This window comes from Arachis ipaensis, chromosome B4 (genome assembly GCF_059453495.1).
Source record: "Arachis ipaensis isolate K30076 ecotype BB chromosome B4, ASM5945349v1, whole genome shotgun sequence".
Taxonomy (NCBI): Eukaryota; Viridiplantae; Streptophyta; class Magnoliopsida; order Fabales; family Fabaceae; genus Arachis; species Arachis ipaensis.
In genome coordinates, this window is record NC_142439.1 from 145,127,438 (window position 1) to 145,140,185 (window position 12,748).

Below are 12,748 nucleotides of genomic sequence, written 5' to 3' on the forward strand. Positions count from 1 at the left end.
ACTGAGGTTTATTTTTGTAAAAAATATCAATATAGAGGAATGAATTTAACGAAAGAATTTATGTTTTAAGCGTAGGAATAGTAGTTGTAAATTAATAACTAATATGTATTAACAATTGAAATGAAATTCTGACAGTGCAAAAGATATGAAAAAGACATAAGTTTGAGGTAATAGAGATACAAATAAAGAATTAGACTAAGATTACTAAAGTGAGCAGCATGATTCTTAATCCCTTGTTGATGCTAAGATATCTGATATCTCATGTGGCAAGATTTCAAGTATTTAAAATTGAAGATTCGGATATTCTCGCTGGATCTAGAAGATTGAGCCAAATATAAGAGATTTTTTATGTGATGATAAAAATTGTAATAAGGAAACAATGTTGGTGAAATGTAGTACTATGATCGGCAATAAAGTCACAACAATGTGAACTAAGGAATAAATTGCTTTTTAGGAGTGAAAATTGATGTATATATAAATCATAAAAGTTTTAAAGTGTATCTAATGTTGAACGCATTGTTATATATTTCTAAAGACTTCCGGGCAGACAACATTCTCAGTCTTGTTTGTGTTTTCATCATGAGCAATTAGAATTTTCAACCTTTTTTTATTTGTCACTCTTGAGATGGCAACATAAAGTTGGCCATGTGTAAAAATAGGTTCTTTAAGTAGTAATCCCAAGTGGTCCAACGATTGTCCTTGACTTTTGTTTATTGTCATTGTGTAAGAAAACGTCATTAAAAATGGTCTCCTTTGGAATTTAAATAGTATCCTGACATCTGAAAGTGTGAGTGTCATTCTCGGAATGAAGACCTTATCGACATAGTTGTTGAAATTTAACTATTTTGCCTCGATGACTTTATTTCCAAGTCTTTGTAATTATCAATCGCGTTCCATTGCAAAGCTCTGATGAGTGATCAATGTTTCTAATAAGTATAATAGGGCAACTAACCTTTAGCTTCAATTCATGATTTAGAACTCTTGAGCACCTAATTGTTGCTAAAAACTTTGGCGCTGCCTTCTTTCTATAAAAGAAATTATATGAAGTAATTATGAAAAAACAACTTACATGGCTCAAAGGCGTTGCATATGGAGTACTTTGTATCTCTGAATTAGATGCTGCAAGAAAAGAATAAAGAGAAGATAGTTAGTTTATAAAAAAAGGAAGGCGTTGTCTTCTCTTTATAAAAAAAATTACATGAAGTAATTATGAAAAAATAATTTACTGTAAAGTAGCAAGTGTGAGGAGTGTCATGAATTAGTCCTACGTTGAAGGAAATAAGAAAGAGTTAGGAGTTTATAAAATAAGAGATCATTAACTTGACACCTTAAGGTTTTAAGTTGGATATGATGTCTTTTCATCTTATATTCTCTGATTTGGTTCCTCCCCTCCTCCCCAAAGTCTCTCCAATGAGGGTTAAAAATAGAGACTCGGTGGCCCAATAAGTGGTATCAGAACCGATTCGGTGGTCGAAAGCTTGTGGTTTACCTGTCAATTTCCCTATCAAAATTATATATAAAGATACATACATTTTCCATTTGTACAACTATAACACAAATGATCAAAGTGATTTAGATAACCTCTATTTACTTGATAAATATTATCCTTATATTTTTTCCTACTAATTTTAATTAAAGAGAGATATACCTATCATTATCTAAAAAGAAGTAAAACTTGACGGATATTACTCAAATTCATATTTAATATCCTCAACTCTCAACACTATCCAAAAAAAAATAGTTAACTTCTAACCATAAAAGGGTCATCCTATATTCAAGCAATGATGGTTAAAAATGGAAACTCGGTGGTGCAACAAGTGGTATCAGAGCCCGATTTGGCAGTTGAGAGCTTCCTACAGTGGCCCAACAAGTGGTATTAGAGCCGACTCGGTGGTTGAAAGCTCCCCAACCCAACAAGTGGTATCAGAGCCCGATTCGATGGTAAAAAACTCCACACGATGGCCCAACAAGTAGTATCAGAGCTAATTCTAGGGATGTCAATGGGGTGGGAGGAGGGGATGCCTCTCTGCTCCCCGTCCCCGCCCTCAGATTTTGTCCCCGTCCCTGCCCCGATCCCGCCATGGGGAGATAATTGCCCCCATCCCCATTCCCCGTGTTCTCCGCGGGTCCCCATTCCCCATCTCTTTATGTTGAACATTTATATGAAAATTACAATAAAAAATTCAAAAAAAAAAAACCACAAAACATTATTACAACACACAAACATACATATCTTATCCAAGATTACAACTTACAAGTCAAGAAATATAAAATAACAAATCATAATCCATAAAACGAAATTTTAAAATACAACTTCCATTCTTAAAAAAAGCCATAAAATAAAGTCTTCAACTTCCAACAAACAACTCCATGTTCTCTGTTAAAATACAACACAAATATGAATATGTTAACATACATCATAAACAAGAATATCATATATTTAATATGAATTTGACATAATAAAAAATAATGACCTAAACTCCTAAATCCCCATATCCATCACATAGTCCCAAGGAATTGGAATTTTTTATCCTGATTTATCTATATTATATCAACCAACAATTTACGAGAGTTAAATTTAACATGAAATTGAACGTTAATACGAAATAAAATTTGAGTTATTAGTACTTTTACCTGAAGATTGTATCCAGTGTTGAGTGCAAATTAACGCCTCAACAAGTTCACAATCCAATTTATTGCGATATGGATGTATAACTCGACCACCGGTGCTAAAAGCAGACTCTGAGGCAACAGTAAAAATAGGAATGGCTAAAAAATGTCTTGCAATCTTTTGTAAAGTTGGATATTTCACTCCAATATTTTTCCAGTAGCCCAAAATGTCAAATTTTTCCAAATTTATTTTATCTACCATAACTCTCTCTTCCAAATAGAAATCCAACTCAGTTTTTGCGGTGCAATCTTCAGATGTATCTTCCACAAATTGCAAGTAGATAGAGTTAAATTTTCTCTTTGAAGATCCTTCATCATGTCCAACATTCAAAGTAGAAGCTGAATTATCATCATTTGTTGCTCTTCTTTTAACCCTAGCCTTAAGTTGATATTCACATACTAATTCTTCCATCATTTTTTTCACCTAGGGTCTAAGATAGCTCCCACAGCCATGACTTCATTAATTTGATCCCAATACTTTTCAAACTTACTAATCATATTTGTTGCCATTCTATGAACTATCTCATTTTGACTACACAACCACTCATTCAATGTCAATCTTATTTCACACACCTTGGGAAAGCACAAATTTGTCATTGAATATAAAGTGCAAGAGAATAATTCAGTCACACTATAAAAGACTTCTAATTTATCAACAAGTTCATTTGCCATTTTCCACTCATCATCAGATGGTACAACTTTATACAGAGATTCACGGTGTCTTAAACGCTCAAAAACTCTATATGGCAAAGCAGAAGCAAGCATTAGATAAGTTGAATTCCATCTAGTTCTATAATCAAGTGCAAGCTTTCTCCTATAATTAATATTCAATTGCCTACAAGTCTCTTCAAATTATTCTTCCCTCTTCTGTGTTGCAACCCAAAAAGAAACACTATCTTTGATTTTTTCAATAGAACCATATAGTGCATTCATGCCATCTTTCACAATCAAATTAACAATGTGAGCACAACAACGCATGTGAAAAAATTTTCCTCTCTTAACAAAGTTAGATGGTGAAATCTTATCAAGCAGAAGATGAATCATGGTATCATTTGTATTACAATTATCAACCGTTAAAGTTGACAATTTTCTATCTATGTTCCAATCATACAAGGAATTCACCAAAGCATCACTAAGAACTTCAGCAGTATGGGGTGCAGGCACATATGCAAACCTAGAATAATGTAAATATCATAAACAATCATGACATCAAAAAGTCAAATATTTAAAAGATGCTAAAAGCATAAATAATACCTTATAAGTCGACATTGCAAATTCCAATCATCATCAATAAAGTGAGCCGTAATCATCATATAGCCTTTGTTTTGACAATCAGCACTCCACATGTCAGTAGTTATAGCAATGCGGCTTGAATTTTTTCCCAACAATTTTAGAAGCTTTGCCTTTTTAGCTTCATACATCTTTTCAACATCACTTCTCAATGTATTTCTTGTATAAAATTTGAACAAAGGTTGAGTCTCAGCCATAAACTCATGAAAACCCACTTGCTCAACAAATGACATAAGGTGTTCATCCCTAATAACCCATTTTGTGAGTGCTCGTCGTGCTGCCTCTTGACTAAATGTGAAGTTTCCAACCAAAAGTGAATCCGTTGGCCTTCCCGTTCCTGTAGAACCTGATGATTGCTGCACTGTTTTTAATATTGACTGCTTTGGTCCCTAACAGTACGAATCGGACAAATTCTAATGTGATCATGCAAGTGCTTAATTCCTTTCTTCGTGTCACCTCCAATCTTTTTTTTCGCAATATTTACATATTGCCTCCCACTTTCCATCTATTTGCTCCCTCCTAAAATGTTTCCAAGCCTCAGAAGTTAATCATTTTTTGTTAGGACTGTTTTGCACACTTTGGCTAACTTCTTATCCTCCCTCTTGTGTTTCTTCTTGTCCTTCCTCTTGTGTTCCTTGAACATGTGCTTCAATTGCTTGACCCTCATCATCTTGAGTTGGTTCTGTCTCATTATTATTTTCAATAGGAGTTAAGCTAAAGCTATCCATCCTATACAGTAAGATTTAATACAGTTGAAAAAGACAAGACTCAAGTTAAATGAATAGAAAACCAAAACCAACAAAACAGTATCAAGTTAAAAATTTATAAATAATAATAATTTGTACAATATAGCTAAGGACTGATAGATAGAATCTAATAAGAAAACTGATGAAATAATTACTAAACAAGTGGCATAGTAGAATGAAGTTTGTGATGATGATGATGAAATAATAACTAAACAAGTGGCATAGTCAAAATAAATTAACAAAATCATTAACTGGGTCAAGAATTCTAGTTGATGGATTAGCTAATGAAATCGGACTACATACAACAGTGGACTACAGAATTTGATTTGAGGGAAAGTAGGTTTTATATATATATAACTGTATTGGGAATATTGAATAATGCATTGGATCACCATATATATAACTCGATGATTTTCATTTCCAATTGATTAAGTCTGATTCCAATATATGAGTTACAATGAAAGGAAAATGCTTAAGCAAGCAAACACTGCATTTAAAAAGAGTTTCCCCATTTGTTGCAGAAAAATGGTTTGTTCCAACAGCAGATGTAGCAACCCTCAGTTTTGAAAATATAAATATAAATAAGTTATAATTTATTTTATAAAATTAGAATTTTTTATTTTTAGAAAATTATTTTTATTGTTAGTAATTGAACTAATTTTATAATAATCTGAATTTAATCAAATCTATATTATTATTATTATTATTATTATTATTATTATTATAAATATTAGATATAATTGTCATAAGTATTATATATATTATAAGTTTATCTAGTTATGCTTCCTATTATTATATACTCATTATTGTTATAATATTCACTACGTTACTATTATTATTACTATTATTACGTTCATTATTATTATTATTACATGATTATCATTACTATTGCTAGTATTATTATTACTATTATTAATCATAAAGCACGAAAACAAAAGGCGGTTTTGATCATAATACGATTACATATATTATTATTATTATTATTATTATTATTATGCATGTACGCATATATATATATATATAAGGCGGCAACCATTTACTTAATGAAAAGCCATTGTATAGGTATACACATATATGAAATATCTAGTTATGATTATCATTAGCTTTATTATATCATTAGCTTTGTATATGATAATATCATCTGAAGAAATAAGTAATATTTACTTTATTATTATTATATGTGTCGCCTGATATATATAGTATATGAAGGTATGAGTGACGAGAGAGAAGAGTGACCGAGAGAGAGAAGCGTGGGAACGTTTCCTCCTCCAACCTTTCGGTTTTAATTTCTTATAATCTGTAACTCCAATCAAAAATCTAATTCGATAAAAGTGTTCGTATCCTCCTCTTCTATACGTTGGCACCACTTTTGACCGGTAGAAGTTGACGGTGACGTAACTCCTCTACTCTTTGAGTTTGGCCAACGAAAGATTTAGGAGGCACAAACAATTCTGGACGTTTTCTTCTTCGATAGCTCGGTCAGAAAGCTTCTCCAGAGCTTTGAATATTTTGATTCCGTACGAAGGTATGGTTTTGGTTTCTCGTAGTTAATATTTAATGTCACGTGAAAACTTAGGCTAGAAGACCTTAAGATAGGAATGAAACGAATGAATAAATGATGGATTGTGTATATGGTATAAAATGTAAGGTTTAGCTATTGTCAATAATTTGCTGTTGAAGTTGGTCAGTTTTGGAAAAAGATTTAATATTGTTATTAGTCTGATTTTGAAATAATTTGTTACTGAAAACAATTTGAAGGACTGAGAGGTGTTTGATTTGATAGTTGGGACCCTTGAAGGGTGGCAGAAATTCGAGTTTTAAAGGAGATACTGCCAAAGTTTCTATAAGAATTACAGTTTTGATTTGAGGTGTTATTCTAAAAAGGAAAGAGATTATCTTGTAGCTTGAGTATTTGAGACTATTTGTTGACCCTCTGTCGCAAGATGTGACCGGGCACTCTAACTCCCCGGATTCCCCCATGGGCATGCATATAGATATGAATATTGAATATTATTGAGCTTGGAGTTTAACTCCATGGAATACTATATTATTGAGCTTGGAGTGTGACTCCATGGAATATTATATTTGAGCTTGGAGTTTAACTCCATGGAATATTATTGAGCTTGGGGATGCGCGCAGAGGGACTGTCCAATGGTTAACTACCAGGACATGTCGGGTTGGCTGTATAACCGACAGATGAGACTCATCAGCCATAGGACAGGCATACATCATATGCATTTGTTTGATTTGTTTGGATGTGCACTGTTTAGTTTGCTTAACTGTTAAATTCTGCTTATCTGCTACTTGTTCTACTTGCTGTAATTGCTTCTCTATTCATGTTTTTCTTGTCTGTAATGTTTGTCTATGTAATTAAGAGGCCCCTTGTCTGGCGAAGGAATGACGAAGGTTGTTCCACCAGTGATTCAGAGGATTAGAAGTGACAGAAAGTAGAATGTTAAGTTAAGATTAGATTCAGAACTAGAATATCTTAGATAACTTACCTAACTTCCGGTTTAGTTGAACTCTTAAGCTGAAATCTAAGTGTCGAAGTTCTAGGAATGCCTCTGGCTTTCCCGAGACCTTTTATATTAACTATGTGGGCACCTTTACCATACTGAGAACCTCCGGTTCTCATTCCATACTATGTTGTTGTTTTTCAGATGCAGGTCGAAAGGTATCTCATTAGGCGTCTGGTCACCTGAAGAGAAGTGGTTACTGTGTTATTTTGTTGTGCAGTGATGTATATACACGTACTTAGCTTTCTCTCCACATAACTTATTCTTTTTGATCCTCTTAGAGGTTTATGGAGAGGCAGGATTTTGTTTATGTACATCTTGGGTTTTGGATATGTATATATATGTAAATATTCTCCGGCCAGCCTTGACTTCGCAGACTGGGTTAGGAGCTTGTTATTTGATACCTATCGCTTTCGATTCCTACTTTTATTGTCTTACGTTTTATAGTTATAGTTTGTCTCACACGCAAGTTGTTCCATTTCCGGAGTATGGCGCTTTTCATTTTGCGATTTTGTTTTACCCATTTTTCAAGGCTCCTAGTCTATTATATTCTTTCTACTATTATAAGAATTTATTTTAATTTTTAGAAGTCGTAATATCTTGCCACCTCTATTTTACGACTTAAGCGTAAAGTTCTGGGTGGTAGGGTGTTACAGCAGACAACATACATTAAAAATGATGATAACAGAAAGAAATAGGTCAAATTAAGCGGAACAAGAATTGGTACAAATCCATCAACCAGAATTATTAATAAATTAAATTACAAAATCAGAAATAAATTAACAAAATCAGTACATGTAAAAATAAATTAACAAAATCAGTACAAGTAAAAATAAATTAACAAAATCAGAACAAGCAAATTCAAATTAACAAGATCAGTAAACAAATCCAACAACTCAGAACTACATAATTAGAGTTTTCAACTCAAATTGAATCACATAATCAACTCAAGACAAGCAAAATAACTACATGCAGAAAACCATAAATTAACAAACCCTAACCAAATCCAACAACTCAGAATCACAGAAATTATAATTAACAAAATCAAACCCTAACTATTTCATAATTATAAACCCTATATGTCTAATTGCTTCAGATACATAGAAGGAGAGAAAATCTAACCTGAAGTCAAGTTGATGGGAAGAAGGAAGAGGATTGGAAGAGGGACAACCGGTGGCTGTTGTAGCATCAGCAGCTATGCTCTCCAGTAGACGACGAGCAGAAAAAAGATGGTGGAGCAGTGGGATGCAACGCAGCGAGTAGCGAAGAGGCGGAAGCAGCAGGAGTGGAGAGGGGAAAGACACCACGCCTGAAGAGAGAGAACGACGCGGTGGCGAGTGGCGCAGGAGTGGCCGGTGGCAGGAATGGCGATCGATGATGGTGAATGAGATAGTAAAGTAGAGTAGATGGCGCAGCAAGGTGAGAAAGGAAGAATGACTGAATGGGATAGTAGTACTGTAGTAGACGGCGAAAAGTGAGAAGGGAAGAATGAGAATATGAAATACTGATAATAGGGTTAGGGGACTTGGGGTTTTTTAATGAGTAAAATTACTAAAACTTTTTATGAATATTTATTTTCCTATTTTGACATTATGGGTTATTAATGATAAGAAACTACATTTACGTATAGTAAAAAAAAACTACATTTAAATATATAAAGTCATATGCATTTTAATTTTTAATATTTACAATAATATATAATTAGTTTATTGTCTCTTTATGCATAACAATATCATCTATAAGATTTATTAAACTTCTCAAAATATTAAATTATAACTATTTATTTGTTACATTAAGTTATATGTTTTATTTATGATAGTGTTTATATATATGCTACTTGGAGTTAATGCAACATAATTTCATAATAGTTTATTATTATTTTAATTCATATTTTTTTAAAAAATATTTTTATATTTTTTCTATTATTAATAAAAAGTGATGCCTCAAGATAGTATACGGGAATGACATGGAAACATTTAAAAATAGAACTAACATGAAATGAGATTTTTTCAAAACTAGTTAGACTTGACAACAAATAAAGCAGTAACTAAATTAGAAGTAAATATTATATTGACTCCTTCTAAAGCATATGTTACTTTAGACATCATCATCTTTTAATTAGAATAATATTACTTTACACGTTAGAATAACAAAATAAATTAAGAAATTATTGCAAATTTTTCTTAAATTGTATTAGTAAACACTATCACAACGTAACTACGATATTATCTTTTGAATTTTTAAATTAGAGTACATAGAAAATATTAAAAAGTATCATAATAACTTTATTATTTCAAAATTTTTATATTTGTCATATCAACCAACTTAAAATAAATTATTCAAATGATATTAGTCACAAATAGTGAAACCAACACAAAAATTTAAGTTTGATTTAAGTAAGTTGGAAAAAAAATACCAAAAAAATCAAAAGTTAGACTCAGTATAAAAAAAATTTATGTCATGTCCAAAACAAGAGATAGAAAATTAAAATATTGATTACCAACTTATTAATCAAAGTAAAACTGAATTCTGACCAAAAAAATAAAATAAAGATAAAACAAAATTGAGATAAAAAAAAAAAACAATTCAGAAAAGATAAGAAGACATCACATTAGAGAGCTAAGTGTTACTCTCATAAGCTTGATACTGAAATTTAGCATATTATGTTATTTTTTCCTATAAACACCGTAGAATTTTCCAACCAAAAAAAAAAAAGAAAAGTTGGCCATCACTCCCTTCCTCCCTTCTCTAAAAAAGTTCAAATTCCAATACCGATTCTCTCTACCTCTGACCTCTCCTCTCACCGTTGTCCGCCGCCACCCTTTCCCCCACTCATCGTCGTGTTTTTCCTTCTCACTGATTCCTCTTTTGGTCCTCTCACTTTCAAGGTCACCACATAGCCACACTATTGTCCTTTAGTTAGTGCATGAGAAACCTGTCGGAGGAGAACCCATTGTCAACGGATACGGGGTCCCCATTATTGTCACAGAGACGGGAACAGATTATGGAGGCGGGCAACTTTGCCCAAGACCCAAAACAAAAAGAAGAAAAGAAAATCAGTGACATGCCGCCGTGAGAGGAGAGCGCCACTGTAGAGAGGAGAGCGCGACTGTGAGAGGCTGAGAGGCAGAGCTTTTGATTGGGGATGAGAGCTTCGATTGGGGTTAGGGCTCAGTGGCTCACTGTTGCTCAGGACTCACACTCAAGGCCAAGGGAATTGGGGGTGGGGTGGGGTTGGTTTTTAGGATTTTTTTATTCCATCGGTTCGGTTCGGTTCGGTTCGATTAGGGTTTTACTGGTCAGAACCGAAAACCGAGCCGAACCGCAAAAAAAACTGCAAAACACTTTTTTTTTTTTTCAGTTTTTGTAGTTTTCGGTTTGTTTGGTTTTCGGTTTCTTTGGTTCAGTTAGTCGGTTTAGTTCGGTTTGGATCGATTTTGAACACCCCTAACTGTAATGTATCTTGGCTTAGTATTAAGTGGTCTTGTTTATAATGCATCTATGTTCTTTTTGTTGTTCAGAATAATGGTAGCACAATTAGAATGTATACAACATGGATGAATTTAGATGTGAAAAGCGACCTATTCTATTAAGAAGTATTTTTTTTCAATCTCATATGTACTTGTCAAGATCATACATAATATATTTTATGATTTTTGTATTGAGCATTTTCCGTGCGATTAATGTGTTTTTTCACCATGAGCATTTTTCGTGCATTGCTCGAGTCATTCACCAATAATTTTTTATAACGGGTTCCTTTTGGGCATGACACATTTCTTTTTGTACTGCGCCAGTTTTTTATTCTTTTTAAATACTTTTTTAGCTCGATTGTTTAAACTATTGTATTTGTTTCATTACTTGTGACTAGTAAAATTTGGATTATTTGTGACTAGTTAGTTTTTTTTTTTCTATTTTAGGATAAGGCCCCATCAGTTCACAAAAAAAAAAATTAAATAATTTAATTTTAATTAATTGATGTTATTAATATAAAAATTTTGAAAATTACTAGTGAATGACCTGTGCGATGCACGAAAAATGTTCAGCACGGTCAAAAAATACATTAATTGCACGAAAAATGCTCAGTACGGGAATAAAAAAAATACATTATGTATGCATATTACATAATGCAACTATTAATCAAATTAAATTAACATATGCAGATTTTTCCGTTGAATGAAAAACTGAAATTATTCTTTACACGTTTATTTCTAATGATAAGAAGCTTTTTTATGTCATATCACATAACAAAAAATAATTTATCATGTTTATTATATAAAGAGAAAAATTAGGTGTAAAAAAACAAATATATGAATAAAAAATATCTAAACTCACACATTTCGAGTATGTCTACCTTTAACTCAAATGGATATGTTGATATAACTTTGAATATACAAACATCTCCAACTTGTTAATGTGTGTTTGAATTATAGTTTACCAATTCTATGTCTATATTTTGATGGACATATATACCAAAAACAAATACGGCCTTATTTTCTTACTTTCCAATTACAAAGTCTAGTTGTTCATATTGAGATTAATAATTTGACAACTATATTGTTAAAAGAATTTACCAATAACTAGGTTGTGGTGAAAATTAACATATAAATAAAAAATAAAAAAGTAAAAATTACATTTTATAAAATTACTTATGAAAAACTTTTACCGATGAAAATATATTTTGAAACATGTAATTACATTTTACAACATGTCGATGACTTCACTAATTTTATAAATAAAATGTTATCTACCCCATAATATTCAAGATCATTAATAGTATGTTATAGCCTCACTACTAAATATGTATGTGTATCTATTTTTATCAGATTTTGTGGAAATTAAATAATTAATTAATTATTTTTCTCTAAAGATTGTTGCCCCATCAAACTTATTTGATGTTTACATAGTGATAGATGCATACCTCAAATATAATATGCTCCACACCATTTAGCATTTTCACAAAATTTTTGGTAGCTAGATATGTATGTTCCTATTTGAATCCCTAGTGGGTCTGCATCATGATTTAATTTTTATCATAAATTAAATTACTCTATCTGTAGTAGCATAGTGTGGTGATAGAAAAATAGAACATACATTTTTCATTGTCCCTATATATATATATATATATATATATATATATAACATACTAACCTAAATACAAATACCTACATATACATAGTTACATACACTTACCTTATTGTGCTTCTTGCAATTATTAGACTAACTTCCAACCCTCAACTACTGTACCCACCCAGTGTCCCTCAAAGTTATTTATTTTGACTAACTTTTGCACATTACATTGATGCCTTCTTCACATTAGAGTTCTTTTTCTTATAATGGCACCACTAGTACTATGCTATGTCATTTTATGAAACATGTTAATTATTTGTAATTTAGTAAGTTAAAGTAGATATATACTTTTGGAATTGACATATTAGCTAATAAGATTATTAGTAATTTATAATACTATTGAAAAAAATTATTACTTTTTAAAATTACTAGTAGTAGTAATAGAAATGCTTAACAAGA